General features: G+C 37.5%; 1 protein-coding gene across 4 annotated transcripts in view; it reads left to right on the top strand.

The window, feature by feature from the left end:
* The window catches only part of TANK (TRAF family member associated NFKB activator), an 86103-nt gene that overhangs the window by 21741 nt on the left and 49010 nt on the right, over window positions 1-15352 (top strand). The window contains exon 1 of one of the 4 annotated variants that reach the window (XM_053918726.2): window positions 1037-1121. The exons of the other annotated variants lie outside the window; for them this stretch is intronic. The gene's annotated coding sequence lies outside the window, so the exon portion shown is untranslated. Of the gene's footprint in view, window positions 1-1036; window positions 1122-15352 lie in introns of those variants that run through there. 4 annotated transcript variants of the gene reach the window in all.

The following is a 15352-nucleotide window of genomic DNA, read 5'->3' on the forward strand; positions in this document are numbered from 1 at the left end:
GTGGTTTCAAAATGAGTGGGTGAGAAAATACACAAGCTCAACATGCTTGTACTTATTTGAATATGAAGTGGAAATCATTCTCACAGTCCAGGGCTGGCTTCTAAGGCATACAAACCATCTAACCAACACCTACCATTTTTACTTGACTAGTAGTTTGCTGTTAATATGTGGATAATAGTGTATTATGTATCTTTAGTAGAGTCATTAATTTTTATAAATGATTATTTTAAAACACTTTTTGATTACTTTCAAGGATATGACTTTAGGCAGGTAATGTAATTTAGCAATTTAGTGAATTATAGAGAATACTTCAAGACATCCATAAGGATATTTACAGAGTGATGTAGGCATTATGTGAACGGTTGATATGTGAGATTTTAAGTGATTATCTGTTAATCTAGAAAAAAATAATTACTGAGATGATTTGAGGGTGTGCTTTATAACAAAGACTGCATATTTTTTTTAAATCATACCCACTATCCAAAAGTAAATGGTAGAAGAAAATAATCATCTATCGACGTAAAATGTCACTGTTCTAACTATTCTGATGTGATGCATTAGCTGATTTGCCATTACTCCCATTTATCCATTTTGTTTCTAACATTTTATAAACATGAATATTACTGTTTTATTTCAACTCCTTTGTGTTGAATTACATCAATCCAAGTTTTAGTTTCTATTTCCTGTAGGATTTACGCTGTGGCTGCCATTTCTCTCCTGCTATCTCCTATGCTTGTATTATGGTTTTCAATTAGGGGGAAAGAGAAGGTAATTACCTAGAACAGGTAACAAAAATCTCTTTGTAATTCAGGACCAAGATTCTGAGTCATCCTCAAAAAAGGGTGACAACCCTGGCCAGGTGGCTCAGTTGTTTAGAACTTTTCCCCCCATGCATTAAAAAAGTTGCTGGTTCGATTCCTGGTCAGGGCACATTGCAAGGTTGTGGCTCTATCCCCAGTCGGGGGTGTACCAGAGGAACCAACCCATCAGTGTTTCTCTCTCATAGCAATGTTTCTCTCTCTCATCCTCTCTCTCTAGAATCAGTAAACACACCCTCAGATGAGGATTAACAACAACAACAAAAAAAGATAACAGAAAATATGAAATAAACTGCATTGTGGGTAGGTGGCTAATTAGTGTACAAAGTCTTTTAAACTAGGTGCAATTTTTGACAACTGTTCAAAAAGTCAAGAGGGTTGTACCAGGCAGTGGTACCAGGTTCTTTGCAAAACTGAAGATAAGCCTTTGGGACCTACGTAATACATGTGTCATAGTTTTTCAATACATAGTTTTTAAAAACATTTTTCATTAATGATGATAAAATACACATAACATGAAATTTGCCATCTTTACCATTTTTAAGTGTACAGCTCATAGTGTTGAATGTATTCCCATTGTTGTGCAACCAAGAAAAACATTTCTTAAAGGCTTATTTTTTTAGAAAAAATTTGGGAACTAAGAAATAATGATAATGTCTCACTGGGGAAATGTCCTATACAGTAACCTGAGTTTTCTTTCTTTTACCATCAGAAATATACTCTCTGTGATGGTAATTATCAGTCCTAAATTGTGAGAGTAAATAGTTTGAGCATCGATGATCTGCAGTACCTTTCACTTACCACCAATACTTTTCCTTTGCAAAAAGGAAGGGTCTATTGAAAATAAGTTGTTGACAGTGAAAATAAAGTCTCTTTCAAGTCATTGCAGTAAGGAAATACTGAAAATTGAATGAACTAAGAAAAAAATATGAATTCCGTTTTGATGGTTACTTAGTAAGTTGAAGTTATAAGAATCCTGGAAATAATTGTGTAGAATGAGATATGGAGAATCGTTCCCTTGGGCAACAGAACAATCAGGTAATTTTGCTATGGAGAGAGACTTGCTAAAAGGACAGAAATCAGGGACTTGAGTCCTTTCACGATAATACATCATTTAAAATCACTTGAAGAAAATCAGCTGTTAAGGGATATTTAAATGGTTTTAGTATTCAGAGTCATTTATTATATGGCATTTCATGACTCATATATTTGCTATCCATAAACTAGAAGTGTTTTTCCTTTGATATTGATGTTTCTCAACCTTTTTGAATCCATGTTTCCTTTTTTGATAAACATTGAAATCTCATAAATTTTAGATTGTAATATGTGCCCCTGCTTCCCACAGTCGTCTCTTACTCATCCTTATACACAGTATAGACTTTCTCTTGTAGTTCCCCTATTCAAATATATTCTACAGAGCCCTACTTTGTATGATTTATGCAAGCAGATTTTTAATATTCAATAGCCATTTTTAAACTGTGTAACCCACACTGTCTCCAGATTCTAACACGGCACCCACTCAGAGAAGAGGATGCTCCTTAAATAGCTGAGCAAGCTAACTGAGCAGTGCCATGTCGGTGTTTACCTCTGAGGAGTTGAACATCCCATGCCCAGTTTCCCCTACGATACATTGTTTAGTTATGTGTGTCAGCCCATGGAATTTGATAAATAGTCTGAAAGTACAACTAGAGAAAAAAAGGAAGTGAGGCAAAGCTGAGACTCATGGGTGTGGTCTCTGACTGTAAAGTCTTCTTTTAATTCTCAGAAGATAGCACAAAAAGTTTCACCAAGTTCTAACATCCAGCAAAATGGGAACCTGGTCTGGGGAGCTTTCAGTTTGATCAATGACGTTATCTTCTTTTGTTAATTCTGATGCATTTAGCCAACCAGCTTATGGAAAATATACAAAATCCCAATTCTGACAATGCTGGATCTGTGATATTTATTTATTATTTCAGCTGTTTGATTGCAACATAGTACCAGTATAGTGCAGTGTGCTTTGGGTATATCCATAACTAAAGCACAAATTTACATAACTGAAGTTTACAACCTGGAAAGTGAGACTAGAAATGCAAGCTGTCATTTTGGGGAATTGGCTGCTCTCTTAAAAGGGGGAAATGATCGTAAGTAACTGTTATTAGTGACAATTTTAATCCATTTCCTTTCTTCAAATAAGGAAAACACACATACTTTCAAGTGTCTTCAAAAGGTTACCTTAACTGTCTGACACAGAAGGTGTCCTTTTATTTATGTGTATGTACTGACTGCATTATTGACTTATTTTCTGCTTTTTGCTTCTGACATTTTTGGTGAGTGAGGAGGCCAACTTTGAATTAAGATACAGAAAAGGTAGAATGTGTCTGTCACTCACTTATTCACCTCTTTGTTTGCTAAGGTGACAACTTTTCTCAAATAGAATGTGAACTCTTTATAATTCACATCCCAAAGGGTTGGGAAAAACAGGTGACTTTCTTTTCTAGGGTAGAGTGGAAGAGGTAGCACTTACTTAAGGTAATTTCTTTCCTCCATCCTGAAACTGCTTTAGATTTAAACTGGCCTCTCAACACAAGTGTGAACACTGGCAAAACACTTAGAAAAGTCCTTGCAGTAGGGGAAACCAGCAGAGGGCCCCTTTCTACCTTTCAAATCACGCACAATTATCCACAACCCCACAAAAATTAGGCCTTCTTAGAATTATAAATCATTCTAGGATACAGGTGGTAAGAATCTACCTTTAAGCCTGTGATTCTTTTCAAACTTGAAGTGTGTGTGTGTCTGTGTAAATAATCAAAGTTGAGCTGCTTTGCTCTGGTTGAACTGCACATTTGGTGGTGAAACACTGTTTGGCTCACACAGTCCCAACCTTAGTGGAGCTCCACAAGCACCACTACTTACCTTGATTATTACTGTCTTTATTCAGGATTGGCTACCTATTATTTGGCAGCGCAATACTGATTGCCAAAGACAACAGGCTTAAGATATTTTATCTATAAAGTAGGGAAAGAAGTTCATTTAAAAAGGAGAAGGAGGCTGGGAGGAATTAGAGTACTGCTTCAGAATATTCAACATCCATATAAGGGGAGTCCCAGAAAGGGACACAGAAGGAATGAAATTGCCCAAAAAATAATTCAAGAAAATTTCCAAGAACTGAAGGACAAACTTCCAGATGAGTCAACTACAAAATCAGGAATCAAAATGTCTTGATTTCAACAAAAACAAATGGAAGCCGGAAGAGAGCATGGCAAAGCTTTCCAAATTCTGAGGAATAGTTACTTCCAACCTAAAACTCTTAACCTGGCAAACTATCAATTAACTCTGAGGGTGGAATAAAGATATTTTCAATTATACAATGTCTCAAAAATTTTACTTCACAAACACTTTCTCAGAAAGCTACTGGAAGGCTAACTCCACCAAATAGACAAGTAAACAAAAAAGACGAAGATTTGGGATACTGAAAATGAGAGATTCATCTAGAGAGAGAGAGATGAACAAAGGGAATCCTCAGATTCAAGGTAAAAGAAGGTTTCAAGATAAAGGCTTTCCTTTAGGCATAGAGATTGAGTCTAGACTGGAGCAAGTCAGAAAGCCCAAGGAGAGATTCTTCCAAGATGAAATTGATAGAATAACTGAAATATCTGAAAGGATTAAGGAGTTGTGTTAGTGGTAATAAAATAAGCAAATGAGAAGTTTTTTCAGGAAAAGTTTTTCAGAAAAGGGAAAAGAGCCATGATATACAGGGTGGGCAAAAGTTTATAGTTGTAATAAAAATAAATAATACAATACTTTTGCCTACCTCTGTATTATAAGGCTCAGCAGTGAATAGCATCACATAGTCATAAAAAAGTAAAAGCTGAACGTTTACTCTAACCAAAAATAAGAGAGCAGGAAGGATATAAAATGGGGAAGGGAGAATTGTTAAAGAGAGCTTAATCCTTATTTTGCATAATGGGAAGGTAACTAAAAGTGAAAATTAATAGTGGCAATATTAACATATTATTTAGAGTACAGAAAGAAATACCAGAAAGAATCAACCAAAAGAACTGAAAATTGTTGCCACAGTGAAGCAGGAAATGGAGAGAGGGGAGCAGGGGACTGTTTTTCTTAAGCCTTGTGAAGCTATATGACTAATTAAACTATATATACACATACATATGTATATATATCTTTGATTAAAAAATAAAAATAAATTAGGATGAAAAGAGTTATGAGATTGGATTTTTTAAATCAGAGAGACCTGAATTTATCTGGATCTTCCATTTTCTAATTCTGTAACCTTAGTCATTGTATTTAAATTTCCGAAGCGCTGTTTCCTTATCTAGAAAGGGTAGATAATGTATACTCCTGCAGAGGGATATTAAAAAGGTAGTGTATGTAAAATATCTGGCAAGCAATGTTACCTCAATTGGTGTCGATCCCTAACCTACCTCTATTCCCTAATGTTTCCCATGAGAAAATAGGGAGCCACCTCCTTCATTATTAGGATGTTTGCCATTTAAACACAAGACTAAGATTGTCCTTCTGTTCCATGGCTGTGTGCCTCTTTGGGATTGAAGGCATGCCATTGGGATTTATGTCTTTTCTCAATTATCTGTAGGTAGTTTGAGAATTTAAATAGAATTGAGAGTATTGGTATGGCGGAGCATCATGTTAAAAGGAGCACTGTGGCCTGGTGGGAGAAGAGCTGTGGTCACACTCAGATTTCTCTCTCAACATGAACCTCAGTGCAAATGACATTAATGGAGTCTTCCATCCATAGATAAAACACTTCTATAGACTGATGAGTTGTGGAATTTTATGGAATGAAGATCATTAAAGTGCTGTTCTCTGGGCCATCTGCCAAAGTATCAAAGTACATTAAAAAAAAAAAAATGAACTGTAAGCAAAAGCAGGTCCGGCTGTCTGCTGCTATGAAAGCCAATACTCAAGAGGCAGTTGCTGATATAAAGAATAGTGGTTTATTTGCAGGTGCTGGCCATCTGGAAGATGGGGAACTCAAGTCTCAAAGCCCATCTCCACCCCTCAGTGGAGGCGGAGGTGTTTATAAAGAGGGAGAGGGGAACAGAACAAGAGATGAGGGGAGGGGGGTGCAAAGTTCTTTACTTGCAGACTAGCTCAGTCTGTTCCGAGAAGGCAAGTGATGGTTTGGTGTTACATCGTCCTGGATTAGTTATCATGGATTCAAGTCATCCCAGCTTCATGTCATCCTGGCTCCATGGTTGAAGGTCAGCAAATCTCCCAGAGCTGGATGCCTGAAGGTCGGGGTCTGTATCTTTTGAAGTTAGTCCCTAGGTTTCTTATACAGACATGTTGTTTAAACTTGTTTAATCAGCGTCATCTCTTACAGAAACAGTGTCAAAAGACTGGTGGGGTGGGTTACAACTTCCCAGGGTTACAGAACATCTCCTACATTAGCAACTTATTTTTGTTTTCAAATTCTATATGCTTCTGGAACAATTCAAAAAGCAGATGATTGTGGAGCAAAAGGATACTATGAAAGCCTGTTTGCCTGCCTTGGTGCGTAGCTGTGTAGTGTTTTACAGAGTACATTGCTTTCCCAGTTATAACTGGACCCCCTATAGCAGTGATTCTAAATCTGGTTTATATCTGCTCCCTCCTCTTCCCCAACACCCCCTCCCCCAAATACACACCAAATACTATATGATTCAGGAAGTCTTGGGCAGGGTTTGCTGATCTATTTTTTAAAACTACCCTTCATGATTCTAATGTACTGACAGACTGGAAACGCATATCCTACAGCATGCTCTACCCCTACGTACTAAACTGGGACAGATGAGGGAACTGAGGTTCAGAGGAAGGTTAAATGACTTGCTCACTCTCATCAACAAGCATGCTGAACTCAATATGCATTCTATACGCTAACTCTGACTTTATCTTTGGTTGACTAGGCTTTTTAATTTGGGTTCTAATATACAAATTGTCTTAATAGAGAAATTAATACATTGCACACATGTGGTCTAGTTTAAAAATTAAGTTTGGAATCTTCATTTTATAGTATCTTTTTTATTTTTTCCAGATATAAAAGGAAGTGATACAACAAATCAAAAATTTTAATAAACTTTTCGTTCTCTACAGCACATGTTAGGATTTACTAGGTCTGAACATGTATATTTAAGAAAAAAATGATGCGGCCCTGAAAAGAGTGGAAATTTGGATAATTTGGGCACAAATACAGGTTTGAAACATTTGTTTGTCAGGCCAACCAGGGATTTTTGGGTCCTGTCTTGGGAGTATTCAACAGTTGGAATGATATAATGTGTTGCATGGTGTAAAAATAGTGTATATGATTTTAAACTTATCATAGTACATTTACAGTCACACCCTAAACATCTTGGGAATGACTGGAAATGGAGATCTGGAAATCTCTGAAACCTTATTTATTTTCTTACGGAGTTCTCACAATTACTTCTGATAAAGCAAGTTGTGACTTGCAGTCATTTGCCTAACAGTCTGTAAGTGTCCTCAGGGAAATTAAAAGCTGGGGTATGAAGAACTGTAGAGTCCTGTGCCGTTGGTTAAGAGCACCGAGTACATACAGCTTTGTAATTATGTAGGCTCTTGCCTGTTCCCATTTATCATTGGTAATATTCTCAAGGCTAAATGACTGCTCAGCAATTTAAACTGTGATTTAAGAGAAAAGAGGCCTTTTTGTAAAAAGGTCCGTTATATGTATCCCAAAGTTTAACTCTCTTTATAAAAGAGTTCTCTCTTTTTTTTTTTTAAATCCTCACCCGAGGGTATGTTTATTGCTTTTTAGAGAGGAAGGGAGGGAGGAGAGAGAGAAACATCCACAGGAGAGAAACATTGATCGATTGCCTCCCACACATACCCCACCTGGGGATTGATCCTGCAACCTAGGTATGTGCTACGACCAGGGATTGAACCCACAACCTTTTGGTGTACAGGATGATGCTCCAACCAACTGAGCTACCTGGCCAGGGCAAGTTCTCTCCTTTTATAATGTGTTTTTTTTTTTTCCTTGTACAGTAAATGACTTGAGATTTTGGAGAGCCCCTTAATCTGTTAACTCACAAAATTTTAACTACTTTTTCAAGAACAACTTTTTCCTTTATGAATCTGGTACAGCCTGTGACATTTCTTACATTATTGTCTTCTATTTGGGGGACTTTTTCCAGATTACTTGAAGGTTTTTTCCCCCCTAACTTTCCTGGTTAAGTCCAGAAGATAAATATAGTATCCTATTCTTGTGAGAGATCATTAGTGACACTATTTTATTTTTATAAATTTGGTAGAGTGGAAAATAAAGACTTAAAAATCACATATTCAAACACACTGTGAGAGTTTTTTCCTGTTGTTTAATAGTATGTAAGGGTCAACAGAACAGAGCATTGGATAACATTCCTACAATATCCGTTTGGCTAATAGTCCCTTTGCATAAGACAACAGACATCTACTAAAATGCCTTTCTGCTTTTATGCATTACCTAGTTTTCCTTCTGACATCATACAGATAACAAGTGGTCCTATTCTCTTTTTTGGTTTATATTTATTTGGGAGGAAGAAGGTGTACATTTTGGGACATAAAATGGTATGATAATGAGTATTGTTTCTTTCTCTCTTAGCTATTTGCTTTTTAGAAATGTAGTTTTTTCTTGCAATGAAAAAAAAGATTTGGGTCTGATTGACTGTCCAAGGATTTATCAGCATCAAAGGACACTGGACATTCAAAACAGGACTTCAGGAATATAATCAGGAGGGAAGGCATCCTTGGTCTTCATTTCTTCCTCCAGATTTTATTATCACTTTTAGCTACATTTTTCCTGCCTATTGTTGGTATGTCTCTTCAAGTACTTTTTTCCAAAATTGAATACCTTTCCCTTAAAAATTTTCTTCCTCTTCTGCCTATCATCACTGTCTGCCTAGTATTTTGAAAATTATGGCTGGTAAACCATCTTCAACAGAATTGCCTGGGTTACTTTGCTTATCAAAATGCAGATTCCAGGGGCCCATCCCAGGCCAACTTTTTCGGAATTGCAGGGACCTGAATGCTGCCTTCTTGTCTATTGTGCAGATCCAGCTGGTCAACTAACCCTGTTGATTTTGCCTTGGAAATCTCTCTTGAATCCTTCCATCTCTCATTTTCCCTGCTCTAGTTCAAGCCCTCATCTTTCACCCAGAATAGAGCAGCAATTTCCTATGGATATCCCCGTTTCGTCTCCCTCAGTTTCTATTCCATGCTGGTGTCCAGTTTACCTTTCTAAAACATGTCTATCTCCTGCTCGAAAATTCTTCGTTACTCCGTAATGTCATCAGGTTAAAGCCTAAATTTCAAGGTCTGCTATCAATGCAGTCTGGTCATAACTGAGTCTGCTGCGTGTAGTTTATACAGTTAGTGCCCTCTGTATCTCTAGGGGATACGATTCTGCTTATAGTCTATGTGAATGGTGCTCCTAGGGTTTTTGCAGTGCGGCACAGTTATACCTAGATGGTGGCTCTGATGATCCTGTCTGAGCATATTCTCATCCTGCACGTACACTAGACTTTAATAAATAGAATGCCTCCTGTCCCTAAATGCACTGTAGTAGTGATTACTGAGTACTTCAGCTCTTTCAGGGTGAATGTTCCTTCCTCTTTCATTCTCTGCTTGTTGAAACCCTCATACTTTAGGGCCCAGGTTAATTGTTGGATCCTCTGTGAAGCCCAACAGTTCTCTCTCTCTCTCTCTCTTTTTCTCTTCTGTGGTAAAACTTACATACAATTAAATGCAGAAATCTTGAGTGAACTATCAAGTGAGTTCCTACAAATATTTCTGCCTGTGCTTCCCAGACCCTGCCTATATATGCTCATACCTTTTTACACATTTATAAATGACTTGCTATTATGGTTAATCATTTTCATGTGTGTCTGCCTTATGACATTATAAGCTCTAATTAGAAAAAGAAAAGGCAAGGATTATCTACTATGTGTTCAGCACTGAACTAGTCCTGAATATTGTACCAGTTAGGATTCAGCTCAACGCCCCTCTTAAGAGACCTCCAAAGACAGTGGCTTACAACAGAAATTTTATTTCATTCACGTATTACAATTCAAAGTATAAGATATCCAGAGCTGATCTGGCAGCTCCACGATGTCAAAAACATAAGCGTGTTCATTTTTGTTGTTCTACTATTCCTTTTGTTCAACCATCCCTGAAGTGTTGCCTTCACCATAGGTGACTATACCACAACATTTTATCCAGCAGGAGAAGCAAAAAATTGGAAATACTAGAAGAGCAGATATGAGGAACAAATAACATATATTCTTCATATATATGGTTTCATATAATCTTCTTCATAACCCTATGAGCTATGCATGGTAAGAAAACTAATAATCAGAGAAGTTAAGTAAACAGCTATGTTAGTACATGCAAACTAGGGGAAAACCTGGAGACTGAAAATCTACCTCCATAAGTGGAGAGCAAGGAAAGACCAAAGAAAGGCTGGGGACTCCCGTCTGGTAATGAATAGAGTTTATTAAGGGAAATTTACGTATGAGGCTTATTTTGGGAGGTTGCGAGATGAAATGGATCCCCATGCCACATGGTAGGCACCAAAGAATTATACAGTAGGGCACAGGGGTGGGGGAGACGATGGAGGAGAAATAATCAGGAGTATGGTACCTGAATGCTACCAGGTCAGAGTAACAATCTGTCACAGGAACCGGCACATAGCAGGAGGCAAGGGAAGGTGCTAATTTATTATGTCAGATAAACATCACTTAGGTTTAGACAGTCTTTAAGGGTTTTTTTCCCCAAAAGCAACCTCCGTTCTGACACAAGTCCAGCCTATGACACAAGTCCAGTCACATTATGGAACACTCTCCTTTACAGGGTAGACAATTGCAGATCTGGGATATGAATCCAAAGCCTATACTTTTTATTATTCTACCTAGTAAAATGTTAAAGAGGAAATATATAAATGTTATTAAATAAATAAGGTCATTAATTTTCACAGTGTTATATCACATATTGTCAAAGTATCATACGATCTCCTTACTTCCAGGACACCCTATATAACTTTATTTCATGCTTCTCACCATCTTGAAATGAAAGTCATATCAATTGGTTTGTAACCCAGGCCTAGTTTATAATACAATTTGAAACAAAATGGCTACTCCTTTTAAATCTATGGTAGCATTTACGAGGAAAAATAAATCACCATATTTGCCAAGCAAAAGCTTCTATTCTGTACTTCTTTGGAAATGCTATATAATAATAAAGTTGAAAGAGATTATATCATTTAACCCCATATTTTTAAAAGCAAGGAAAATTGAGGTCCAAAAAAATAGGACTTGCTCTTTATTTTATTTCCATTCCTACTTGTTTTCTAGGATCATTGGAAAAGCACTAACTTAATCATTTCTGTGAGTAACCATTGTTATAATTAAGAATTGCCTAAGGGTTCTCACTGCATCAGTGGTGCCCAGCACAGGCTTTGCTGTAGTTGGCACTCAGTAAATATAGTAATGAATGAACATGCTCACCATGGCACCCTGGGAGAACAATCTTTAAGAATTTGTAGCTGCTAGGCAAGTCTTTTAATTCTTCTGAGCATTGTCTGTCAAATGGGAATGTGAATAATAGGAAATGATGACTTGGCGAAAAAACTTTGTGAAAGAAACACAACTCTAAGGTAGTACCATCTCTAAAGCCCTTGCTGCACCAAACACAGTGTTTTACATGTAGAAAACAATCACATACTTTAGTTTTTTGTAGTGGAATTCAATAGTAATGAGATTATTGATTAAAATTAAAAAATGGCCCTAGCAGTTGATAGACTTTTGTTGGAGTTGAGAAACTTTACCAAGGGAAGACAAAATTATCTCCCTTGTGCAGGCTGCCTCTCCTATCCTATGGCAGTTTCATTATTGAACCAAGGGATCAGTGGAGGAAGCAACCTTCCGCCCAGGGAATTTCTTGGTGCTTCCTCCTGGGTGGCACATGCTGGACCTGGGAGCAGAACAAGAACGTACTGCCCTCCATTTCCCTTCTATCAGGAACCACCAGGGACAAAATGAAACTGCTTGTGGAGGTGAGTGGGTGGGAACTACCCTGGCTTCTGGAGGATTGGGGTTGGGGGGCCACTTTGCATTCTCTCCACCCAGCTACCTTCTGTGGCATCAGCGACTTAATCTTTTCTTCGAATGTGATAGAAGGAAACTGGGAAACCAGACCCAGAAACAGAGAAATTACTGTGGAAGGCTTTCCTTAAAATATATTTAAAAGAGTGAAACCATAACTGGAAGAGTGTTTCTAAGACAGAGGTTGCTCTAGCTTGGACTTTCTGGGCTTGGGGAGTGACAATGGCCATAAGATTTGGGTTTGAGCGTATTTACTATAAATAAAGTGAATTCCCTGGAGCTTGGCGAATTTTGCAGAAGACATGCCAAAATGTAATTGAAATGTGACTGCCTCTTAAATTGTGAAATTAATCTTACACTTAACAAATGCTTTAAAAAACAGAGGAATGAGTGGCTTTAAAGTTCAGGGTGTTAATATTTGAAATCTGTTCAATTTAATTAGCTGGGTCCAGAGAGTGTTTTCCTTTTTCTCTGGTCAGTGTCACTGATTAACACCCAATTCTCTTCTTGGCTGTGAGATAAGAATTAAATGTATCATTTATTTAGTTGTATTGACCTGAATCATATCTCCCCAGCGTGCATTCTTATTTCAGGAAACAGGATGCATTCCTGTGGAATTTACTCAGTAATTCAGTGACATTTGTATGATCTAATTCAAGGACCTGAAGTGAAGATTCCACATAATTTACTTACATATGATACAGCTATTTTTAATTCTGCATTTATATTTTTAAAAACAAGAATGTACCTTCTTGATGGAACAAACATGCATTTTAGACTCATAGACTCAAGAACTGTAGAACAAAGAAGTTTCTTAGAAATCTATTCTAAATATAATTTGAATATTGTAGAGAAAAAAAACTTGGGTCCAAAAAGATTTAGTGGCCCAGATTGAAAAATATGGGAGAGATTTACATTGACAATTTGTAATGACATGTGTAGCTTTTTAAGACAGTGATAGATAACTTAGCCATTTAGCTACTTAAAACCTTTAACTTCTACATTAGCATATTACAGTATATTATAGTCCCTGTTGTTGTCTACCCTTATTTTTATTTCCCTGTTTGTATACTTATTTTTAATCTCCTGTGTAAGCTGCCTTAAATTCTTCTTTGGTTGATTTAGTGTATAAATAAATAAAAATACTCAAAGTGATATTCTGTATTAATGCTAATATGTTTCCATAGTGTCTATGGCATGTCAGAAATCCTGGCAATGGCCCTGACTGGTGTAGCTCGGTGGGTTGGGCATCATCCTGCACACCAAAATGTCACTGTTTCAGTTCCCGGTCAGGGCACATGTCCGGATTGCTGGCCAGGTCCCTGGCTGTGGGGTGTGCAAGAGGCAGCCAATTGATGTTTCTCTCTCACATCAATGTTTCTCTCCCTCTCTTTCTCCCTCCCTTCCTCTCTCTATATATAAGGAAGAAAGAAAGAAGGAAAGAAGGAAACAAGGGAGGATGGAAGAAATCCAGGCAATGTTGATTTTCCTAACAATATTTCATCTTTTCCATCTGTCAGATGTTGCAGTAGAAACAATCTTCCTGAGTAGACTATTTAAAAAATTACCATTCTTTTATTTCTTCAGATAATGACATTATGATCCCCATAATAAAATCCTTGAAATTGTTTTTATTAAGCCTGAAAATTGACTTAGGAGTGTGTTTATTATCTTAAAATGAAAGATTGGCTGATGTGATTGAAATGTTACGTAGGTATTTAAAAGAACATTGTGATTTATACTCACCTGTTTTTGACATGGGTGACAAGACCATTGAGTGGAAAATAATAGCTTTTTAACAAATGGTACCAGAACATCTGAATAGCCACATGTGAAAGAAGGAATATCCACCCCTACCTCACACCATTTATAGACCAACTCAATATGGATCAAAGATCTAAATATAAAAGCTAAAATAATAAAATTCTTAAAAGGAGACATAGGTGATAATCTGTGTGACCTTGGATTAGGCAATATTTTCTTTTTTTAATATATTTTATTGATTATGCTATTACAGTTGTCCCATTTCCCCCCCTTTATTCCCTCCCCCTGCATCCTCCCCACCAGTATCCTCATCCCCACCCCCTTAGTTCATGTCCATGGGTCATACATATAAGTGCCTTGGCTTCTACATTTCCTATGCTATTATTAACCCCCTCCCCCTGCTGTCTATTTTGTACCTACCATTTATGCTTCTTATTCCCTGTACTTTTCCCCCATTCTCCCTCTTCCCCTCCCCACTGATAACCCTCCAGGTGATCTCCATTTTTGTGATTTTGTTCCTGTTGTAGTTGTTTGCTTAGTTTTTTGTTTTTTTTAGGTTACATTGTTGATAGTTGTGAGTTTGTTGTCATTTTACTGTTCATAGTTTTTATCTTTTTCTTACATAAACCTCTTTAACATTTCATATAATAGGGGTGGGTAATGATGAGCTCCTTTAACTTGACCTTATCTGGAAAGCACTTTATCTGCCCTTCCATTCTAAACAATAGCTTTGCTAGATAGAGTAATCTTGGGTGTAGGTCCTTGCCCTTCATGACTTGGAATACTTCTTTCCAGCCGCTTCTTGCCTGTAAGGTTTCTTTTGAGAAATCAGCTGGTAGGCTTATGGGAACTCCTTTGTAGGTGATTGTCACCTTTTCTCTTGCTGCTTGTAAGATTCTCTCCTTCTCTTTAATCTTGGGTAATGCAATTATGATGTGCCTTGGTGTGTGTTTCCTTGGGTCCCACTTGTTTGGGACTCTGACTTCCTGGACATCTGGGAAGTCTATTTCCTTTACCAGATTAGGGAAGTTCTCCTTCATTATTTTTTCAAATAAGTTTTTAATTCCTTGCTCTTCCTCATCTTCTTCTGGCACCCCTATGATTCGGGTGTTGGACTGTTTAAAGTTGTCCCAGAGGTTTCTAAGCCTGTCCTCATTTTTTTGAATTGTTTCTTCATTCTGTTCTGGTTGAATGTTTCTTTCTTCCTTCTACTCCAAACTGTTGATTTGAGTCCTCATTTGCTTTCCTTCACTGTTGATTCCCTGTACATTTTCCTTTATTTCACTTTTCATAGCCTTTGCTTTTTCCTCTAATTTGCGACCATAGTCAACCAGTTCTGTGAGCATCCTGATTACCAGTGTTCTGAACTCTGCATCTGATAGGTTGGCTGTCTCTTCATCCCTTAGCTGTATTTTTTCTGGAGCTTTGATCTGTTCTTTCCTTTGGGCTATTTTTTTTTTTTTTTTTTTTGTCTTAGCACGCCTGTTTCGTAGTGAGGGGTGTAGCCTTAGGTATTCACCAGGGCGGGGCTACTCACATTCCTGTGTTGTGGCTCTATATGTGGGGCAGGGGTCCAAGAAGGAACAATGCTGCTTGCACAGTTCTGCACAGGCTTTCAGTCACCTCCCCCGCTACCCACAAGCAATTTGGGCTCTTCTGGTGCTAATACCTTGG

Source organism: Desmodus rotundus, chromosome 2, assembly GCF_022682495.2.
Source record: "Desmodus rotundus isolate HL8 chromosome 2, HLdesRot8A.1, whole genome shotgun sequence".
In the NCBI taxonomy this organism is placed as follows: domain Eukaryota; kingdom Metazoa; phylum Chordata; class Mammalia; order Chiroptera; family Phyllostomidae; genus Desmodus; species Desmodus rotundus.